General features: G+C 34.6%; 1 pseudogene; it reads right to left on the bottom strand.

Moving 5' to 3' along the window:
• Positions 1 to 26: 26 nt before the first annotated feature.
• LOC144443149 (somatostatin receptor type 2-like) overlaps positions 27 to 24543 on the bottom strand; it is a 39979-nt pseudogene continuing 15462 nt past the window's right edge.

The following is a 24543-nucleotide window of genomic DNA, read 5'->3' as shown; positions in this document are numbered from 1 at the left end:
TATTCGTTCCATTTATTGTAAAACTATCAATGGGTCCGTATATCATCATGCGTTCGTCGGAAGTCTCGTTTAAAATAAGCGTAGACGAGCGGGTTGAGCGAGCTATTAGCATACGTCAGACACTGTGATAGATAGTAAACAATCTGCAATGCCATGGAGGAACTAGTAGGCTCTTCAGTCAGGAGGTATACTCGTATTGTCCAAAATGGTAACCAACAGATCACAAATACTAAAACAGCCATCAGAATCATCAGACTAACTCTGCCGATCTTCGATTTAGAGCTCTGCGGTTTACTCATTTTAGAATTCCGGGCAAGATACACCAATATTCGTGTATAGCAGATAGATATAACGATAATTGGTAACACAAAGCCGATAGCAAATGAGTACAGAGCGAATGATTTCTCAACCTGAGGAGTACTTATAGTGACGCATTTGATACCGTTGAAATTTCTTGTGGTGGCATACATCCAGAGAGGTATAGTCACAGCAATAGATATCAACCATAATAATATACATACAACTCTTGCCTTGAATACAGTGCGGTGATTTTTTGACCATATTGCGTGAACGATTGCTAAATAGCGATCAACAGTCATGGCTGTCAGAGTGAATATACCAGTGAACATGTTCATACCGTCGATACCAATGACAATTTTACACATTGCGTCTCCAAAAATCCAATCCTTACTGACGTATGGAATAGTGAGCAGGATAAGATCTAGTAAGAACAAGAAGTCCGCTGAAGCCAGATTTAAGATGTACATGTTGGGTACAGTTTTCATACTTCGACGTCTGAGGATCAGATAGATAACAATACCGTTAGCAATGAGACCGGAGACGCATATAATGCAGCTGATAATCGGTATCAGAACATGAAAGATTCCCCGTAACCCATAGTATGGCACTGACGTAGTATTTGAATCACCTTCCGATGAGATATTAGCTGTTGTCAAATTTGCCATGTAGTTGTCATTGGCCATCGTAAAAGAAGAAGTCGCTATCCGAGTAGCTAGGAATCAATATATCGTATGCTAGATTGTGCACTACTTGCCGTACGCTCCTATGATGTGATTGTCGTCACTGTAAATAGCCAAGTAAATTGTACATGTACTTATATAGTGTACTTATATGTATAGTGAAATGAGCTTGACACGTGATCATGGACACACGCATAGCGTATATGTTTACGGATACCGTCATGCCGATGTTCTCTGTAATTATAATGCATAATGTATATAATAATATGTTTGTTGTATTGCTATATAAAGTAGAATTGTAGAACAATATGTATTAACAATTATTTATCGGAGTGAAATATGAAATTGTCCAAAATTGACAAAAAATGAAAGAAATACGGGTGTATGACTGGTAACGTTATGTACACGACGTACACTTCTGAAATATTCCAATAATTATGTCAAGGTAACATAACAATGTTTAATTATATGGTATTTCCCAATAGTTATCCTCGTTCAGCCACGGAAAATACGAGTGACCTAAGGGGTCCTTGTCACTACGAGTCGCTAGACGAGTAGAGACAACCTTTTGATCACGAGTATTTTCCGGCTGAATGAAGAAAAATATTAGGGAATTATATAATTATACCATCACAATAAAAAAACGGGGAAAGTAATCGCTATTTTGTGCGTTTTGACTCATATTTCGAACACAGCATAACCAATGACGTAGACACGCGCTGTCGTGACGTAGAACAACCAGAGTATATATTCCATATTTTTGTTCAACTTGGCTCGTGCATGGTATAATGGGGTTTATTTTTCCACACGCTTTGTATTCACTTTATATACATGCTGCATACATTTGTATATACCAGCCCTAGTGTATTGTATGGATACAACTAGCTGTTTATTTTTATCACAGGACAACTTCAGCAAAATTGACGTCTGGGTACAAGAAACGTTTGAATAAATCTTATTTGTGATAATAAAAAATGAATGCTCAATCTGTTCAAGTTTGATCTAAGTACCTTTCTATACATAAGCCTCATACTTTCAGTACCTTAAAGGCAGTAAACTATATCACAGTATTATATCATGCAATATTGTGGGGTCATAAAACTTGTGTCTTGTTTTTCCACCTACTATAAATATGGCAAACTTGATAAGGACAATTATTTATAATTTACATATTATGTTTTGAAAATATGTACGACAATTTAACATTATGCCCCACTTTCTATTTGTTCAGCAAAGGGAGTCGATAAACGAACAGTGTGACCCTTAGGTCAATATTGGGACGAATATAATTATTCTTGAACAAGCATAATTTATGCGATAACTAATGGCAATTTAGAACATTACGATCCATATTTCGAGCACAGCAGAACAATGACGTAAACCCGAGTTGTCGCGATGTAGAACAACAAGGGTACAACACCCGTATTTTTGGTTCGAACGCGTTCATCCTGGCTTGTTAGTGGTATAATGAAATATGTACTAAAGATAATCCGTATAACAGAAATGTCATATTTATTCACACCAGCTGCTTTTTGTGTGCGTCTGTCTTTTCCATTGTGCGACGACTTGTGCATATTTTATCATTTAACTCCCGGCGTTCTCAATTATTCAGCCGTGTCAACACAATAACCGGTACTACTGCCATACAAAAAAGGCCCAAAATAAACTTATGTTTTTGTATGTTTTAAAACAATTTGTCTACAATTAATGGCGAGTTAATAGTCTGTATTTCAAAAAAAGTCAACAGTTTGCCCATTTATGCTGGTAATGATAAACTATTAAGTGTTCCATTAGTGCTTTTACCCCTACCTGACAAAATGGTATTGAAATACCAGTGGAAATATTACTTGTGTCAAACAGTTTATTCTTTGTATCGGGGTTTATGGAGTAATTACATTTCTTGGGATTTTATCAAAAATTAATAGTTCTAGATTTTTTTGTTATTTGTTGTGCTGACATTTTAATTATTTGCACATTCACTGACTTCTGTTGCGAACGGAAAGTACAAGGTTACTCTTCATCTTACTGAATACTTTTATCTAATCCATGCCCCAGGCACTAATCTAATCCATGCCCCAGGCACTAATCTAATCCATGCCCCAGGCACTACAATAATAATCTTTATGAGTTTATTCCACTAAAACAGTTGTTGTTTCGTTTTACCTATGGACAGTTTAAAAGGTGACATCGAATCAAACAAGAAGTCAACAGCAGAAATTTGCATTGGCCGGTTTAGCTCTAGAGTATGTCATGTAAGACTAATTTCAGTCAGTTTCTCTTTCCGTGCATACAGCCGTACGTGTTTGACTGATGAGTGTATACAAATTACCAAATTAACCCGTATGTAATATAGACAGTACTTTACAGAGTTTGCTCTGTTTTAGTTAGACACCATTTCACGCCTAACAACATTTGACAACCATATTTGCAATTTAAAATAACTAAAAATAGCAGAACCTCAAGTTATGAATAAAACATAAACAAACTTTGATCTTGTTCCGCATGCATGGGACCCCATTAATAACGAAGTGTGGGAGAAATGGGTTCTTTTTGATGTGGCGTCGTGATGGTCGAATAGATGGAATAAGTTATCCCAGCTGTATGATTGAGGACCTGGTAGGATAGAGGTTGCAATATGAATACTTTAATCCTATGCGCTCGTACAGGCTGCAATGGAGGGAGTAGAAAAAGCATAAAGGGCCGCTGTGCCGCTATAGATCCGTACCAGGGGTAATAATTGTAAAGCGCTTTGAGTAAAGGGTGCGAAATTAAGTGCTATATAAAAACTAACATTATTATTATTATCGTTATTGTTAGATTGAGAGTGAAAAGACAGCGTGGATATGATATATTACATGAGGATATGAGAGCCTTTTATGCATGTAGTGTATCAATGAATGTATGTCAGATTTTGGTGTCAAATCTAACATTTTCTTCTTAGAGGCATGAAAGTTGAATCTCGCCATCTTGTGTGAATAATGAATAATATATGTTGTATGCAACGCTTATAAGGTGATGTGGATTCTTGAATGTGTGTATTACAACATGCATGTAATATACATAGAAATGGTGACCATTATCAGCATCTTGACTTTGATCACAAATGACTTCAAAAATATAAGTTATTTGACCTTCATAATTACCATCACAATGATTCCATTTCATCGTCTTGTCAACTTTGATGATTTCTACATGTCCATCATGACATGATGAAATTGTACTTAAAGTGTATTGTAGCAAGGACGGCGAAGGACCCCCACGGTGATAATGATTTATATTTGTGAGGCCTTAACTCGCCTTCCAGCATATAACGTTAATGATAACCCGTTTAAACGTCCTAACCATATTCTATTTCACAAGGTAGACCGACACCGCTTTGCCACAGAGAGGCCTTATTTAGACACAGTTCAAGGTAAAAAAAAAATCATTCTTTCTGATGAAGATTTCTTTGAACTCGAATTTATTCTTCTTAGTAAATATTATTTCAAGAATGGAGTTTATGTATAATAGTTAATATTTCAGATGTGCATGTTGTGTGTGTGGTACAGTCTAATAATAGTAAGTAGGCAGCGTGCATTTTAAATATGAAGTTATATTTTGAATGCTCGTATTTAAACATTTAGTCTAATAAATGGTGTATATGTTACACCCAATCCGTGAAACTGCCCAATTCATGTAATGTGCAATGTAACTTTGCCCAGTTCATGAAATGGTCTACCTTATGCAATTGAGAGTATAGATAACGATCTAAAACGGCGAAATTAATTTTTGGGGGCAAGAGTTTTGAACTGGGGTGTTGATTACCGAACTGTATTAAAACACAAGCTACACTGAATTATAATAAAATAAGAATTGTGAAGTGATGAGTTTGTAAATATATGATAATAAAGTTGTTTGATTTTTATTCTATTTTGTGTGTGTCCTATAAAAGATGCTCATTTCATGTACTGGGCATATCTTACCATACCCACTTCATAACCTGGGCAACACGATTGACTATTTCATGAACTGGGCAAAATTACCTACCCATTTCATGAATTGGGCAATTTCACAGATTTGGTGTAACATATATATAGTCTTTGTATACCCATGTAACATGTAGTGTATTACAAATATACTACTGGTATTTTGAAAAGCCATTATGAGCATGCCTTGATAGTCTATCAACTGTTTTGCTGCTGTTGTAACGACTAGAAACCATTTTCACTTCAAAGATTAATATATCTTCGTACATGAGAAATAATCATAAAACTCTATAAATTAGATTTCTCAAAATATAGGAGGACATAGGTATAACTTTTCTAATATATATTCAACACTACTAAGGAGATGTAAAATTATCGGTAATAAAATTAGTAAATAGTCGGTTTTCGATGTCAGTCACAGACAAGACTAGTTGAGAACACAGGGCGCAGCGAGCTTGTTAGTGGATGCTGTGTTTTATTGTGGTTGAATAACACTGATTTTTCTGTTGTTTTCTTTCCCTGAGTAAGTATAACAACTCATTTATTGAGAAACGTCGTGATAACCATTACTTGTCACGACACTACGATTGTTAATTTAAATGTAAACATAATCCAACATAATTTCCTAAGTAAACGTATCATGTCATAACAAACACTTTTATAATTGACCCTCATTGATATGAATCTCCTTATAATCTACAATTGTCATTAATTAGCTTACCTATACAATCTATAACGACAGCAAACTTTATCAGAGTCCTCTTCAATATAAATCACCCTTTATTCAACCATTATCAATAAACAGCTTAACTACACAATATAGTTTATCTCAGCTTTCACGTTACAGTGAATCAAATATCGTGATGTTTCAATCCCAACTCATCCATCATACTAAGCCGAGATTTACTTTATAACAGGAAAATCGTACTAGGTATAAAGAAGTACCATGTCTAACTTAAGTCGAAATACATATGAAACAGAATACTTCGTAATATATTTATTGGTCACTGCTGTAAGGCAATCTATAGCAATGTATAGATTCATGATGTGTGCATAAATTCTTTATTCAGAACGGCTTTAGCCTAAGGCCGTCAGACTATGTCGTGTCAAAGATTGCACATTATTTGGTTATACATATGCTGTAAACATCATTATAAGCTAATGTCAGACGAAGTTATGTAATACATTTGTGCAATGTGGCATTTTACCTAAAAATCCTGATGCTCCCTACCTCGGGAATGTTTATTTTCCAGTTAATCTATATCATGTACGCGATGTGGTTTTAAGTAATTAACGATGGCTTGCTGAGAGACATATGCGTTGCTACCAATTGAATAGCAACTGTTTCTCTACGTGGTATATAATTCTTTGGTCACGTACTCATGGCAAGATCAAAACATTCATGACTGTACACGTCTTGTTATTTTTCTATCTTATCTTTCAGTTATATAAAGAACCACATGTAGAAGCCAATTTCTCCCTAAAGGACGTCAAGAGAAACATACTTTGGTTGTTGGACCTGTACACATAGGCTTTGCAAGAAATAGCTAGGACACCGAAGCATGATGAAATGTGTACTTGTCAATTACATCTCTTGGCAGAACCTGAGAGTATCCCTACTAATATTATAAAAACTGTTTTTTGAAATTAAATCTCTTTCATTGCTATCATGTAACGTACGTCTAATATGTACATAATGTGTAAAGAACATTTGCTATGGGAGGAAACACTATGTGTTTTAGACTAATTGATTTGTAGTTTTTACCTTTAAAAACAATATAAGTTAGTCAGACAGATATTTCAATATGTGTTTTTATTTACCCATATCATTGCAAACGAACGTAAATAATGGCTCTAGTCTCTAATTTGCTTTTTAAATATGCAAATTAGTTGTATATAATGGAAGACACACCCATCGAAAATATATCAAATGTGTGACCATATTATAAACACTATGGTACATTTTCGAAGAAATTCTGATGAACCATTGAATTCGGAAAATTCCTTAACTATTCCTTTCCTTGACATCACAATCGGTCAAATCTAAGGAATCCGCACACCATGATATCATTCAATGTGTCCACCAGTTTTGATGATATTCCAAGTATTTATATTGATTTAACTAGGCCTTGGTTGTACTCAGTATACATTTCCCTTGGAATTGACGTATTTCTATAGTATCGTTTTAATGCATTCATGACAGTGCAGGCTACACATTAATTGCAATTTATTGATAGCATGCATGTGGCTTCCTAGCTGCAAAAAATATGTTACCATAATGGGAAAGTCGTAAATGTTAGTACTTGACAGATGTTAATCTCAGTCATATCTATAGCAAAGTGTGGAGATTGGAGACGGCGGAGATGTAAATACGGGGAAAGTAGATATTATCTTAGCCTGCTTTCAACAACAAGTGGATATTATTACCACTAGTAATGATTATATCTACTTTACAAACGAGAAGACACAATTACCCCAAGGAATTAATGCACTTATCAACAAACTGTCAAAAGATGATGAATATGTGTCCCATGGTCGATGTTATGGAAGATCACATTTTGTTTCATTTGACAACAAACTTAGCTACAATTTTGCCCGATAAGGAAGGGAAATATATACGTAACTTGTGCTTTATGGTTTTTTTTTTACTCAATTTAAGTCTTTGTCCATTGTATGGCAATTATTTATTGATTTTGTCCATCATCAAACATGAATGGCACTGTCATTTGACATTTGATACGAATGAAGATATATAAATCCAGCCTCAAAAAACCACGAATAGAGTTTGCTTAGTAATAACGGTCAATCAAAGTTTTTTTGTGAAAAAATATCCGTCTAACACAAGTACACTTGGGCATGGCAATCGAATTTCCATTTGTCGGTACATTCAGATTATGCAAATCATGCGTATAGTTAATCGACACGGATAGCTCCCTTTACAAGCTATGTATTGTCTTCTCAAAAATTAACGTAACTTGGGAGGAACATCCGTTTTGGAATTTAATAAATGGGCCTTTCCAAAAATTGCCAAGGTGGCGCTCTACTTCCCGGCTGTGTGTACCTTGAGGTATACATGGTATAGGCTACTTAGTCATAGAGCACTACTGCTTTTCTCGATGTCTGAACAATACAAAAAACATATACACTTCTATAGAATAACAAGGGACAAAGCTCTTAAGAAAAGGTACTATGAGGTGATGATACACCCGATTTGAGTGAGAGTGTTGTATTCTCATTTCCTTTTTGTACTCTGGAATGACCTATTATCAGTGTTGCTAGTGGTATACATATGCCATTACTCTCCACACTACATGTTGTTATATTTGCCTTCAATTTCACAACAATGACTCTACTACAGTGATCGGATAAACAACTACGATTTTGTAGTTTCGTATGCAGAAAAACACCGCAGACAAAATTACATGCATGTACCTCCAAGGGAGAGGGCAACTATGATTGAGCTCGTTGCAGTGCATGACATGTTAAGACTAATTTTTTTTAATACCAAGAAAGTAAAGCGTTATGGAAAACAGTAAGCGATATATAGACGATATTCTGCACTAAAATTCACTCTCAATAATGATCATGTCATAGACCCCACATGTGGTATTATAGATGCTTACATGCCGTATATGATTTCGTTCGTACGTCAATACGTGTCTGCAGTCAACACGATTAGACAAGCAATTGAGACAGCGTACATTTTACACATTTATACATAAATAACATATAGGACATTCGATACCCTTGCTGTCAAAAATATATAAGTCATACATTCTGCTGACTTTTAGTACCCTTTTTGTTTTAAGTTCCCTAGTTTAATACAGAATATTAAGACTACACTCGTTAAATATAAATAGGCATTTCTCAACGTTTACGAATGGCCACCAACCAGTTTTGTATACACAGTCACTGTAAACGTGGCGGACGCTGGATAATTACGTGTTCAAAATCGGTTCAGTGAACACATGGTGTTAAAGTCTAGAACTCACAGCATTTAAGTCTAGAACGAAATATTCAAAAAATAACGCACATTGATGTATTACGGGAAGTGTTCAAAAATAAAGGTTGCAGAAAAACGCATTCCAGATAACACGAGATGTTCGTCTTCTTCGAATATATTTTTAGTCTATCATTACCTCCCGTAAGGGTACGGGAGGTATTAAAAGGGGAAGGTGTGTCTGTGTGTCTGTCCGTCTGTCTGTCTGTGTCATCATTTTCTAAAAATCGGCTGGCTCAATTGTAATGAAATTTGGGATATATAATCTTTAGGGTAATAGCTAGACCTGATTAGGTTTTGAGCCAGATCTGTTAATGTTTAATTAGAGAACTTTGCATATTAGTGAAATCAACTAATTACGCAATATCTTAAGAATGCATACTTCAATTTCAATATAATTTAGTATATTCGTTCAACATAACAACATACATTTGTCCTATAAAATTCGTTGATGTATCTTACAGCGTTAATGAATAATTTGCATAATTATTTATTTTTGGTAATTAGGCTATATCTTAAGAATACATACTTCAAATTCAACATAATTTAGTACATACGTTAACCATAAGAAAACACATATGTCCTATCAAGTTTGTTGATGCACCGTACAGTGTTAATGAATAATTTGCATAATTAATAATTTTCGGTAATTAGGCTATATCTTAAGAATACATACTTCAATTCCAATATAATTCAGTACACACGTTAACCATAACAATCACATATGTCCTGTAAAGCTTGTTGGTGTACCTTTCAGTGTTAATGAATAATTTGCATAATTAATGATTATTGGTAATTAGGCAATATCTTACGACTGCATACTTCAATTTCAATACAATTCAGTACATACATTAAAAATAACAAATTGTGTATGTCCTATAAAGTCAGTTGATGTACCTTACAGTGTTAATGAATAATTTGCATAATTAATGATTTTCGGTAATTAGGCTATATCTTAAGACTGCATACTCCAATTTCAATACAATTTAGTACATACGTTAACCATAACAAAGCGGATATGTCCTATAAAATCTTTTATATAGCTTAGTTTTAATGAAAAATTTGCATAATTAATGATTTTAGGTAACTAGGTTGTATCTTAAAAATGCAAGCTTCAAATTTCGTATAATATGATATGTACATCAACCATAATAATAAGCACCTGTCCTATGAAGTTTGTTGCTACAACTTTTTTCCTTTAATGAGTATTTTGAATAATGAACGATATTCAGTAATTAAGCAGTATCATACACTCTTACATACATTAACCTAAGAAAGCACACTTGTCCAAAAAACAAAGCCTGTTACCATAGTTTTTTTAGTTTAATAAGTTATTTGCATAATTAGTGATTCCCTTACGGGAGGCATTCATATATATATATATATATATATATATATATATATATATATATATATATATATATATATATATATATATATATATATATATATATATATATATAGTTTTGGTAGTACTGGAACTCTTTCTTGGGTGTAACTCGGAGTTTCACGCATATTGCGATCATCAGGTGTCTGATGATCGCAATATGCGTGAAACTCCGAGTTACACCCAAGAAAGAGTTCCAGTACTACCAAAACTATTACGCTCTGCCACTGCGGTATAGAGCACTGTCTTAGCAGATTGATACTCACCGAGTTATATATATATATATATATATCAAGTTTGTAAATAGTATATGGATTATGTAATGTTATTAGGCTATTCACTACTGACAACGATGACAATTTGTACTATTACGGTTTATGATGAAATGCAACATTATGTACCGTGTATTACAACTTGTACAATAACCTCTAACCTCAACAACTGAGTAACCATGGTTAAATGGTTTTTCTATCAGTTCAAACACACTTTTAGGGCTTCTTTGAAGTCCGTTTAATCTGCACGTCAAAGAAGCCCCTGATAATAATACCGACTATAGCTTGTAGTGTCTAATTAGTTGTTTAAACTTTCAAAATTTGAATATTAACAATCACGTGACAAATTCAATTGAATGAAAACATTCCGTATAGTATATATAGGAAATTTAAATGATATATCTTAACTGGAATCCCTTAGCCTTACCCTACAACAGTAATGGTGCAATTTGCAATTATTATGGAATTTACCAGAACAAATTGCACGAACTATCACTGGGGTCTCCTATAGCGAAGACGTGGTGGAGTAAAATAGTAATTTAGAATCGCTGCATATGCAGCTAGCCGATACAATGTTATGTTCTACAGTTGTTACAACAACGAAACATGTAAACCCCATCAAATATTCCTTTTCTGTATCAGGAAGATGTATATTTAATAAGAATCGATGAGTTCATTTTGGACGAAGAGCATTTTGCCAATGTCCTCCTTAGTATTTTGAAATAGTATTTACACAATTGTTGAAATTCTAGGTCTTAATATGAATACATAGCTATATTATGAAGGAGTGCAAAAGTAATGAGTAGAACAGTCCTAATAATTTATTCAATCCTAACGTTTTCAAATCAATATTCTTTCTCATAGGATATCAAGGCAAGATATATAGTAGGTCATCACCTGACTGTATATCTAAATGTTATGGTATAGACATAAACATGATGGCATATATATATATATATATATATATATATATATATATATATATATATATATATATATATAACTCGGTGAGTATCAATCTGCTATAAGACAGTGCTCTATACCGCAGTGGCAGAGCGTAATAGTTTTGGTAGTACTGGAACTCTTTCTTGGGTGTAACTCGGAGTTTCACGCATATTGCGATCATCAGACACTCAGTGTCTGATGATCGCAATATGCGTGAAACTCCGAGTTACACCCAAGAAAGAGTTCCAGTACTACCAAAACTATATATATATATATATATATATATATATATATATATATGAATATATATATATATGTGTGTGTGTGTGCGTGCGTGCGCGCGCGCGCGCGCGCGTGTGTGTGTGTGTGTGTGTGTGTGTGTGTGTGTGTGTAATGAATGTCTTCAGCGTGTAGTTTGGTTCGTTAACCATTTGAGATTTTCCATTTGTATATAAATTGTGAAAGAAATGTATAATGTGGATGATGTCAAAAAGATCAGAAAATGAGGGAAACGACTGTCAAGTCTTGAAATTGAAAGGCATGTTACCTTTCTCCATCTTCGTCTCCGCAACGGTTACCCAAAAACACAGTCATGTCCACTGCACTGAAAGTAGAGGAGATTTTCTTATTTGTAGAAATGAGTGGACAGCTTTAACCCAAAACGTACGGAGATTGGTTTGTTTAAATATCGGATACAGCAAGATCAAATTGTATTCCCTCTATATCACATATGTAATGGGATCGTTATTATTTCTTAAAGCATAGCCTCCTGTTTAAATCGGATAGCATATAGATTATAAGTGATAGTGATCGGTTTCATATATGCTATGATCATTTGCTTTAAGATACTATGAACATTACCCTTCCCGCATTTCATGCATTAATGCTTCAATCGTTGCAAATCATGCAATGTTCCTTATCCAATGAGATCTGCGTGTTTAGCATTATCACTGGAGGGAATGGGCCAGAATTGAGCATTAAAATACTTTATTCTCGACACCAAAGAATCACTGCTATCAACTTTACAGGATACATAGTTCCATATCACTTATGTATAACTTAATGTTAAAGTTCACTTTTTTATAATATTCTTTTGACAAAATTTCCATTGCATTCGTCTCTTCTTTAGTAAGACACCAAGACAAGAGTTATAATCCTTCTATTCTGTTTTGAAATTTTCCCATTATATCCAAATTAAACTTCCTCCTTTGGAATTGAAGAAAACATTCCGTTCGGAAACCAGACAATAGAGAGAGAGAGTGAGAGAGAGAGAGAGAGAGAGAGAGAGAGAGAGAGAGAGAGAGAGAGAGAGAGAGAGAGAGTGAGACAGACAGACAGACAGACAGACAGACAGACAGACAGACAGAGAGTACACCTCTGGTGTTAACACGTTAAAGGCAAACTTTCGCTAAAACGGACTAGGATATTTCTACAAGTGTAATATTTCGACTGAAAGCAAAGCCTAGAATAATACCACAAATGTCTACAATACAACTGATACATAGTGTTATCCACACAACCATATGCCATTCTGCATTGGCGTTATTGTCCATACTTTCGACAAAATATGTAAACATTATTGATAAACGCGTATACTACTTCAAAGTTAGCCAAGGAATTCTTTCTCATTTCCTTCTTTATGCTTGTTGACCACTATGATTGCACATTCAAATTGTGTGGTTAAAAGGCTTGCTTGTGATGTTATTTACTTTCACTTAATTTCCTGCCATATCCACGTTCCATGCCAACTTGTTGACCTGTAATGACACCTTTATATGCACTCTACTCCAAGTTGTAAAATGTGCGATTGCTAGATAGTTAGATATCCCTCGTTATTGATGCCACTGTGTAAACGTACGTGTATATGCGTATATGTGTGTGTTTACGGTTGTATAACCATACAACATGATCAATTGTGACTGTTATATTTGCCCTTAAGTGGCATGCATTATCGCGTGTCTGAGGTATATTTCTACCTGACCAAAACATGAAATGTTCATATAAAGTTCATACAAAAGTAAGGGTAAAAAAACGATCCATTTGGAAGCACATCTCGATGGAATCATTTCAAGGTCCAAACATTATACTGCTTGGTAGAGTACCCGCCATTTCGTGAAAAGGATGACCATAGATTGGAATAGAATGTTTGTTTCTGCATATTTATTTCAATTTCATAAGTTCCAAGTCTTGACCTCCTTAGAACATATTCACTACATACACCCAACGTTAACCCTACTCAATCTTTTTTACGTTTTTCGAAGTATAAACTTGATAAAAACATGAAGAAAATGAAAGAGTTTGAATAGTAACTTACAGTTCGTATGAATTAGTGATTTTACAGCATGAGTACCAATTTATTCATGTCTTTAGTATATTAGAACCAATTTTATCATGATTTTTAGAATATTTGAGAACAAATTCTGTTATGACTTCAATAAAATAGATCAAAATATTTGTAGAACAAACAAAAAAATTTGGTCGTGATTTTATTAGACTGTGGAGTACGAGAACTAATTTGTTAATGATTTCAGAATATGAAATCATTAACGAATTGAAACCTGTACTGAAGAGTCACAATGTCAACAAACTGAACACAGAGTAGTAAAATCCACAAAATTTGTCAATGCGATGAAATAAGACCTTGGAGCAAGATTCCAAACTTCAGTATAAGGTTTTCACTAATTTGGAATCTCAAAACAGATAAATGGTGCCGACATCACGCAGTTACATGTAATTTATCACGTTCCTTGGGGCAAGATTTCAATTGCAAATTTGTGTATCGAACGTATTATATATTCAGCCATCTAAATTTTAGTTTGCCTTTTCTCGGTTCCTAGATTCTCCGAGCTACATAAAAATATACAATCGTATACAGTTGCAGACATATCTAGCTTTTTTGAAAGGCAGCCAGTTAATATGTTATACTCGAATGATTTCGCAGTGGGTGAAAAAATGTAGTATTTACTGCCGGATGACATTTAAAAAAACTGTATTTCATCCGTGACCAACAACTAGAGTTGTGAGTTGAAGGTAGCTTTGCACAATCTAAGATGCAAATGAAGTGTTAACTTTATTTTGAATTATTTGTTTTTCATGACGTCAATGTGAAATTCTATCTTTTTAACATTTTCCTGGTAATTCTACGCGCAATCGTTTCTCTTCTAGCTCGTGAGATATTGGTAGCTAAATATGCAACAACAGAATATGTTTATAAAATATTATAAGAACAAAAAATGAAACAATTTTGAACAAGAATGACAAAATTAATAGCTGAATATTGTTATATAAATATAACGGTTAGCAACCTATTCTTGTATATGTCTTGCATAATTTACAGGAGAATCTGAGTGCACTGAGGTGAGTCCAGTCTAAAATTGCCTCTGGTTCAATTCTATGTAAAGTGATACATAGCTTCATACCAATCATTTGGGCAAGTTTCAAAGTAAACTGTGATTCGAATTTCACTCAGTATAGATATATGATCTCAATACTTATTTGATACAACGAAGAGTCATCTCTAATGGTCTAATAATCCAAAATTAGGGTGGTGAAAGTGATTGGTTATATTGGTCGTGAGGAGAACGCTCAGGTATCACGTTCTAAAGGCTTCTGTCATTTGATGTGGCTAATTGTTGACTTTTGGGCTATGTACTTCAGTAATCACCATGCTACGTTTTGCGTTGTCGCTTCAATGTATTGAAGCCATAAATTCTCGTCTTTTTCAAATCCAGAAATACTTTTGCCTTAGCAGACTAACTGAATACCAAATGATTAACATCTTGATGGATCATGTCAATGTGGTCAATTTATAACCTAAGAAATCTTTTACTGAACTGATGTAGAGGAATAACTGTCACACAAAAGTAGTTTCATTATTTCAGCATGAAGAGATGTGGTTTATTTGTCTGCAATCGGAATGTGTGTCATCCGAAATAGCCTCTATAGAGATCAAACTTGTAGGTTGCGCACGATTCCTTTGCGTAAAAAATAACTCACGTAGAGGACTGCATGGATATTTTCTTTACAACCAATATCCCTAAGTCAATTCTAACCAAACGCACCCCCTTGCCATAGCAAACACAGTAGTCAACCAGATCATTTGATATTTATTTATTTACCGATGAAGCTTTCAAAGTTATTCAGTAAAATGTGAAAGTTGAGTTAGAGTGCTTGATAAAAATAGAATTGGGCAACATGTGAAGATCTTGGAAGTATTACGTGAGTCTGAAGTAGATGAAAGCAGAAATAAAATAAAGAGGCAATGCAACAACCTACCAGTCCTAACCACCACTCCAACTGGACACTCATAGATTCTACAGTATTATGCCTCAAAGGTGATTCGCCGAAAGTAGCACTCAGCAAAAACTAGCATATTTGTCTACATTATGTTCGGCCTATTAACGTGTTTCATTGAAGGCAGGGCATTAGCTCAGATGATTGCCAATGCTTTTGACGTTGAAGGTACAGACATCTGCCATCACTGTACTAAATCTGGATGGACCTTATATGTACACCTGTGATGTAATCACATCACCAATTGACATGAATTAGGAAGGTAGGCAATTACCAGTGCCTGAAAATCCACTTAAGTTTAGAACAACTTGCGTTTCCAAGAGCTAAAGCATTGGACCAGGTATAGAGAGCTTCTTGAGATAGTTTTACCAAAATAAGTATCTGAACTAGCGGGGCTTTGAAGTGAAACCCTGTGTTATCATCCCCACTCTTCATTATCATTTAAGAGGTCTGAACCCCCTTCAAACCACGACTCGTTTTCTGATTTCTTATTAAGTCATCAAACGTGAAAGAGATGTAAAACAATAAATTAGTCATTTAATTGCATATCTAATTGTATATCTGAATTGTTACCTTGAGGAAATTTAGATGTGCTTAATAACTAACTTTTTAAATAACACAGATTTTGTGAACATTTCATTATATATGTATGTTCACAAAATGTATTAAAACGACATGATAAAGTGAAATAATACTCTCAACAAGACCAACACAAGGCTATATTTTCATGGTTGATAGTCGTTGGCTAGTCTATTCCTGCAGCAAACAATACCTGTGAGTGTGGTGTGGACAACTCAGAAGGGAAGCTTGTATAACAGAGAAATGGCTATAACTTTGTCTAGACCAATCGCATTTTCCCCAAACGTTCGCTGAGTGTAGAGTTTACTACAACACATGTCTTGAGATGACTCTATTCAGCTCAACGAAGTTCTTCGGATAGGATTTATGGGGGAAATGTCGGCGATGGGTTTCACCATACAAGCTCGAAGAGACTGAGAGACTGTTGGTATTTTCCACCGGATCACGTGACATCTACTGGACCAATCAGATTCATCTAATCCCGAAGTACAAACATGCCATATCGTTATCACTGATCAGACTGAGGGCACATGTAATTCCATGACACAAGTTCATGAAAACTGCTCTAAATTCGTTGTTGTAGCCGAAAGGAACGTCATGCCCTCTATGATATTATATTACAGGGCAAGTTTCATACAATGATTCAGAAGTAGAAACTAAATGTTAAGAAATACTAATCCACAAATGTAAAGGAATGTGTAAATAGAGCACAAAGTGTAGCAAGTAAAGATAATCAGGACCAACTTGTATGTTATTGATAGTGGTGTTACAGTATTAGAATAAGTACAGGAATGATATGATCCTTGGAGAATATATAGTTAAAAGTTCCAAGACTTAACAGGACAGTAATGTATAGTTATTGTAAGATTGTTTTACCTTTAGATATGATCCCTGCATTGACTATTAAGTTAGAACATAATTAACTTGCAATAGTATAGGAGACGCAGCTGAGTGATAGTGTCTCTGATTTCGATCATTGTTCATTTGATATTTGATTAGTCTGTGGCCTGACAATTTAATTAGTTACTATAATAGAAATTGCTTGTAATTGTTGTGGTGTGTTAGTATTTTACGAAGTAGATACCCTTGTGGTGTTTCGTAATCAGGGTTTTTATTTAAGATTTGAAAGTCTTTGATTTTTAAACACAGTCTTCGGCAATTACTTCACAATCAAGTGGTGACATAATCGAAATAATGTGTTACAAGTAGAAATTGGTTGTAATTATTTTAGTGTTTTACAAAGTGTATAATTGAATATTATACCCTTCTGATGTTTGATGAATCGTTTTGAATGTTTTTTTGTGTGTTTTTTTAAGATTTAAGCAATTATTTCACTGCCATGTGGTGATATAATTAAAATAGTCAAACATGTGTAGAAGATATTTCCATGGCACTATGCATTTATGGCACAATGTTTGAGATGTGTATAGTCTAAAATAGTATAACAAATAAGGAGATATATAAACACCCTGCTTTCGACTACTTACGGTATGTTAATGTGAATTTCTTAAACATTGTCTGAACATTAGGTCAAGGTCAAAAACTTAACTCCTTTGTATCGAGTCAAAAATCTGACAATGTAATCTGATCGAAAACAGACCATGTTGTCTAGTGTTACACCTAATCTCCAGTAACATCAGCCATGAAATCAAAATAGCCACCTCTTTGTGAGTTTTTCGATTTATATTCATAGTGTGACGGAATGGACGAAGCTGTCTCCATAATTGTGTATATTAATCAATGTTCCATTCCTCTTTTAGCCACTGAATTAATCTTTGCTGTTTTGTTGACATGAGTTTACTCAAGTATTTATTAGAATTTATCATTCAAGTCCCTTTGGGAACAAGAAATTGTTTAGTACGTGTGAAAAGCAGCAATCGTATATCATTCAAGTACTCAATCTCATGGTGTGTTCGTGATATTGTGACACTAACTCTGTATGTCGAGTATTTTCACTTAACCTGTTTCCTAAGAGTGAAATGTTGGCAGTAGTGATCGATTTCTAGGTCTCTCAGACTTATTGAAATGTTGATGTTTTAGACTTAACATTAATATGGAGCTGAATAACATAGATTGCAACATCGATCAAGACTAGCAGTACTTCCTAAAGTATGATGATGATGATGATGATGATGATGATGATGATGATGATGATGATGATGATGATGATGATTGTGGTATTGATGATGATGATGGTGGTGGTGGTGGTGGTGGTGGTGGTGATTTTTTCCTAGGAACATTACAAATTATGTAACTATCGATCCTACATTGTAAGCACACTGTTAATCAACCATGGTTCCAGCGTCCATTCAAGTATTTACTGTTCCAGTATTATTAAAACACATTCCATGGTATGTTCGTTTTAGATTTTCATTTTCTCCAAACAGAGATATCATATTTTAATCAAATAGTAATAAATCATTAAATACACACTCTAGTTGTAATAATATTTTTGACCACACACCAACGCATGTCAACGTTCAAATATTAATGCCATTTCACTCAACGTTCACTTTCATTACCTTGTTATCATAAATGTCTAGTCTGTGTGTAAATAACTTGACACGATATCTAAGACTGTAATCAGTCGTGAAATACACTTCAAGAAACTTGAAACTATAGCTATGTATATCAGTCCCTATCAATCTGGTATTTTGTTGACATTTGAGTAAGTATATCTATTACAGAGTTAGAGATTCATGTTGTTAATGGGTATGGATGTTGCAATTAATCGATATGGTCACTAGAGGTAATTGATGTAGCAGAAATTTGATGATGAAACATGATATATTGGAATAAAGTATTCGTTCAGTTAAGAATCGTTCTTGATCCATCTTCATCCTAAGCTCTAAACTGTTCAGCCCAGTTAGTCTAGTGCTACTATTACTCTGGCTGCTACAAGTACCACTTACATTACTAACGCCCTCTAAGGAAATAACCACCCCACACAAGATTAAACATTATCATGTAACTTATTTGCAAGGTTTGAACGAAATGAAGTATACGCAAAGTATGTATGTATGTATGTATGTATGTATGTATGTATGTATGTGAGTGTATGTATATGTGTGGGGGTTGAGAGGGCGGTGCTTGAGTGCATTCTTGGCCAAAAGAAGCAATTGAGTTCTGAAGTCAAGTTTAGGTAAATGATCACTAATTTGTCTTTGCTATAAAAGTTGTCCAGACATACTTCTGTTCAATTTTCTTATGTTCCTTTATTGAAGCCCTCTCTTTTGTCGCCCATAACCACTGAAGTTTAGCAGTTGATAGCCAATGATGATGATGATGATTACACTATGGCTTTGATCAAATGAGAATATTAATATTTGAAGAATTTACATGCCCGTGTCCCTCTCAAGTCATATACTGTTTATGTTATTGAGGGGTTTATTCGATCATTATTCAACAGACAACTGTTGTGAGGTGATTCGGTATCCAATACACCTGTCAGACTGGTTAACTGATTAATCCGCCCCCCCCCCCCATTAATTCTTTTGTTGACATTGTTGGCAAGGTTTTGATATTGCAATTTATAGTAGGTAAAAGTAACACATTAGATGGTCTCTTGTAGGGGCATAATTTAGTTATTTATCTATTTTTTTATTTTTTTATTAACCATCCAACAGGCATTGCCCAATAACAGGAGGAAAGTTCAGTTTTAATGCAGGAGGAAACCGGAGTACTCGGGGGAAAACCTGCGTTGCCGTTGTTCGGTAGCGTCAATAATATATCATTGTTACATCTAGATGTAATGAGGTTGATGTATTATTTCAAATCTCGGGTGTTATTGACTCCCTAGGTCAGTGAATACACATAGGGGGGGGGGGGAATATATACAATCACAGGAATGATCTCCTCTTTAATCATACATATGCATAGAAGTCTACTTTTAGTTCGTGTATATCATCAACGTGTTCATATTGCCGATAGTAGGAGAGATATCCTGGTTTCCATTATGCACCAAACTACCGTAGTGTGAGCTTTACATTTGCTTGTCAGTATCTTGGTAAATTTAGACAATTTGATGAATTGCTTGTATAGAAATTGCAAACATTGGGTTGCGTTTATTGAAAGCTTTAAGAGAATATAGTAGGTAGTGAAACCAGAGTGACGGATTGGACATGTGATAATTGTGTTTGAAGTAGCTCTTAGTGTAAGTAACCGTCAAAGACGCCCGGATATCTTGCTTTTCGTTGCTTCCTGTTATGCACCTAGCAATGAATTACACCCGAGGCATTGCTACTTTCAATAGTCGTAAATATCGTGCATAATAATCTAAATTTCGTTCCAGTCAGATGCCATCAACCTGTTCTTATATACAGCACTTTTTGTATGAGGGATATCAAAACAGCTGTTAAGAACGTAGGACTGAGTTGCAACCTTTTCATAATGGTGCTAAATTATTGAAACCTAAATTTGCTGATTTGTTGGCTAATCGTTGTGAAGTAGCGTTGGTATACCAGAATCGATTAGTTTAATCGGTCAAGGTTAAAGATAACAGCACTATCATCTTGGGCAAAGCAAAAAGTAACTGTTGCAATTACCCGTCTTGACTACATTTATCATTTATACCTAATTTCCGTTTGCCGACCTCAATATATTGTATGACGTTTAAGCAACGTATTCGAATATTGCGTGAAAATTACATATGTAATAAAATAACATTAAAAATATAAACATGCCTGGACATACAAAAATACAAATAAAGAGGTAAATGAATATCGACACATATCTGAGTTTACTTTGCTTGGCATTGAATCTAATGCCGCGCCACGGGTTCGATTATTAAGCTTGTCCATTAATCATATAGGAAAGGACCCGGAAATCTTTTAGCGAAATTATTGAAAATTTGATGTGATTATGTGGAGAGCAAACTGACTTTTTTTTTTTTTTTAAAAACCTTGACTCTTAAAGAATATTATTTTGACGTTATACTGCGAGTTGAAATGAAGCAACAATTTCTTTCTCCATTGCACGTCTTGAGCAATAAACCTGTGCATCACAATGAAAGCAAGCAGAGTAGAAACAAATTGTTTGGTTCTGCAAAAATTCTAACTGACATTTCTACATTTTATTGTCTGGCTTGACAAATATCTTGCTAACACTGCTAAATCTTGTTAACATTGCTAAATCAACATCTACAAGATTTCGCGAAGAACTAGTAAGATAAAGCTAGCTCACGCAAAAGAAAATCAAGTAATGTTGGTAAGGTTACGAACATGTGGTAAAAGCAGCATTATGGGTAATATGATGTAATATGTTTGTCGAGCGCCAGTTGATAAACTGTAATGATGTTTATAGTAAGATTTTTGTAAAGCCAGACTACTGTTTGTTGATACTCATCATATAATTGGATATAAGTAGCGTGTTTAGAATACTGTTTGCAATTCAGCTAAAAGCTGATATCATGCTTCACCAAGCCGAACGGCATGGTTGATGGTCGACTCAACTTACTTTGGCGAATAAATAATATCATGCCCTGTAATTGTATTTGGAGATGTAAAGAGGTGCATAATAAATCGTCTAAATATAGTTCGCAGGACATTCTGGATTAAAACAGTGCTATTTCAATTAGATGTACACTGAATGCTTTCTTCTTCTTCTTCTTCTTCTTCTTCTTCTTCTTTTTTAAAAAGCAAGTCTTCCACGCATTGAATCAGATTGTACGATTGCTACCCCACGAGCGCATATCGGAGTGAAATTCATCGTTTATTGTTGAAATTTGGGAACTTTAGTAAAACAAAGAGTTCACAGCTTCCTTCTGACTTTAACTGTCATTTCTAAGTCATTCGGAATGTTAAGGTATGATTATGAATTGAAAGTGTCATCAACATGTATACAACATACACATATACTGTATATACTACTGTATATGCAAAGCTATCATTGTTAAGGTGTTACCATAGACACCATTTATATAAATCGCTATAGCGATGAACATAAATCTTGTTGATCGAAAAACTCGAGAGAAGTGTCTGCCAATTACGTCACGATCTGGCCATTTCCAATGCAACTTGTGTTTTCAGAATGTAACAAATATACGAAAGGTTGATAATTTAATTACTGCTATTCCAGTGGAAATGTATATGTAGGGAAAACTTACATTCAGGGCTGATGACAATAAAACGGTTGCTCAAATGGGTTTGCTGGAGGGGATACATGAATGAATGTGCTTCAGGGGTCATCTAATAGACTTAACGACACATAAACATAGCCTAATATGCTTTACATGATCGTTCATTAAGTAATTTCTTCTTTCAAAATGAGATTGGAGAGTGTTACTCCCTACTAGACTCAAATGGTTTTCTGTTCAGTGCCCTCTTTGGGGGAACGTTGTTCAAAAGACTGTAACTTGAATTTCTTAACCAAATATTTTTTGGTTTTTTTGCCCTAAATGTGTGTGTAAATTGTATCGGTCGCTAAAGGGTTTGAGTAATAATCATTTGACCTTCATTTGTACATAGTTACAATCAAAATTGTCGAAAATTAGTAGGTTTGCTATGGCCTCAACAAACGTGGAATTGTTAACAGACACAAATGATTAGGTAAATATATAATAGTTGTGATGTTTCATTGTTATTTCCAGGATCGTCATAGCTCCAATGACTAGCAAAATCTTCAACATGTTAAAGGTGGCCAGTCATGGAAGAAGTCATTAGATAAGGAGGATTATGTCCATGTATTTTAGTTTTGCCTTGCTATGAGGGCAATAATAGACGTATATTACCTTGAGGGTTGTTATTCAGATGGACTATCAAAATTAAGACTTTTCTTGCGTATTACAGACACTTAGTAGTATTTATTTGTTGCCACTAATATCTTTTAAATCATGCCGCCATTATCAAGTATTTGAGGGGTTGTGTCTTCTACGAAGACTTGTCTGTTGTTAACTTTGTTTTCATATATTCACTGACATATATCTCGTGATCGTGACTACTAAGCATGTTGATTAATGGCTTCAACGTATTTAGTAACACAATAATTGAAGATAACAAGACATATATGAACTCCCCCAATCACGTGGAAACAATCGGTCTTTTAATGAATCACGATGTCATACAAATTACAATTGAATGCCAGTGAAAGATGAAATTTTTCCTGATTCCGTCATAGCTTCAATGAATTCCAATTTTCAGATTTTGAGAATTCAGACAAGTGCCGTTGCCGATTAAATTAGATTCTTTTGTTGAATTGAAGACGGTACTTGTTATACTGGTTGAAATGAGTTTCTTTGATTTTGTAAGAAGGATAAAGGACAGTGTTCTTGATTTGATACCGTAATTGTGGAAAGTATTCAAGTCATCTTTTGAGTTGAAACATGGGATTTCTAATTATCTAAGATCTCATAACATGAACTATGGGTCAATTTACTGGGCCATGTTGATGCTGGTGGTCAGAATTAACTACCGAATTTTAGGGAAATAAAATATAACATAACGATCATTCGTAATCCCCTCATGTTTTCATACAGCACAAATTTTATTTGCAATTGCCAAATACTTTTGACATTTCTAACGTAGTGTGTGAAATGTAGTGTAAATAATCAAGACAGTTTGTAAAGTGTCGTTCTGTTTCTATGTAACTATGATATGATTACCGCACGTGTTTCTTGTAATGTTGCTAAAGGAGAGTTGTATGTCTTGATTAGTATACAGCTAGTCCACGGTAGAGGGCTCTGGGTGCCAATCAAAACGTCTGGTTCCTGCTACGATCTGCTATTGCTAAACCGTTTTATCTCTGTTATAAGGGGGTTGTTGACACTTTACAAGTAGTAAATTAATATGTTAAGTAGTTGCACTCTATCGGCATTACAGACATTTTTCGGAATAGCCCCGTCAATAGCATTTGTCATCATATCTAATATTTTACTTATAGCAAGATTATTATGATTTTGACCAGTCATCAGACATCTTCCATGTGAAATGTGTGATAAACATACCAGTATTTAGGAAAACAAATATAGCATAATATTACAACATCAATTGAAATCAAATGCGGGAATACGAAAACCAAGCTGTGATTATTACAATACTGAGTATTCTCCGATGTACGTTTGATGAAAACTGCGCTATTTGAATCAGATCTGTGCGTCTAAGACAGATAGAATTGGAATTTTTTTCAA

This window comes from Glandiceps talaboti, chromosome 12 (genome assembly GCF_964340395.1).
Source record: "Glandiceps talaboti chromosome 12, keGlaTala1.1, whole genome shotgun sequence".
Taxonomy (NCBI): Eukaryota; Metazoa; Hemichordata; class Enteropneusta; family Spengelidae; genus Glandiceps; species Glandiceps talaboti.
The sequence above is the reverse complement of the archived record's forward strand: the minus strand, read 5'-3'. Positions and strand labels throughout refer to the sequence as shown.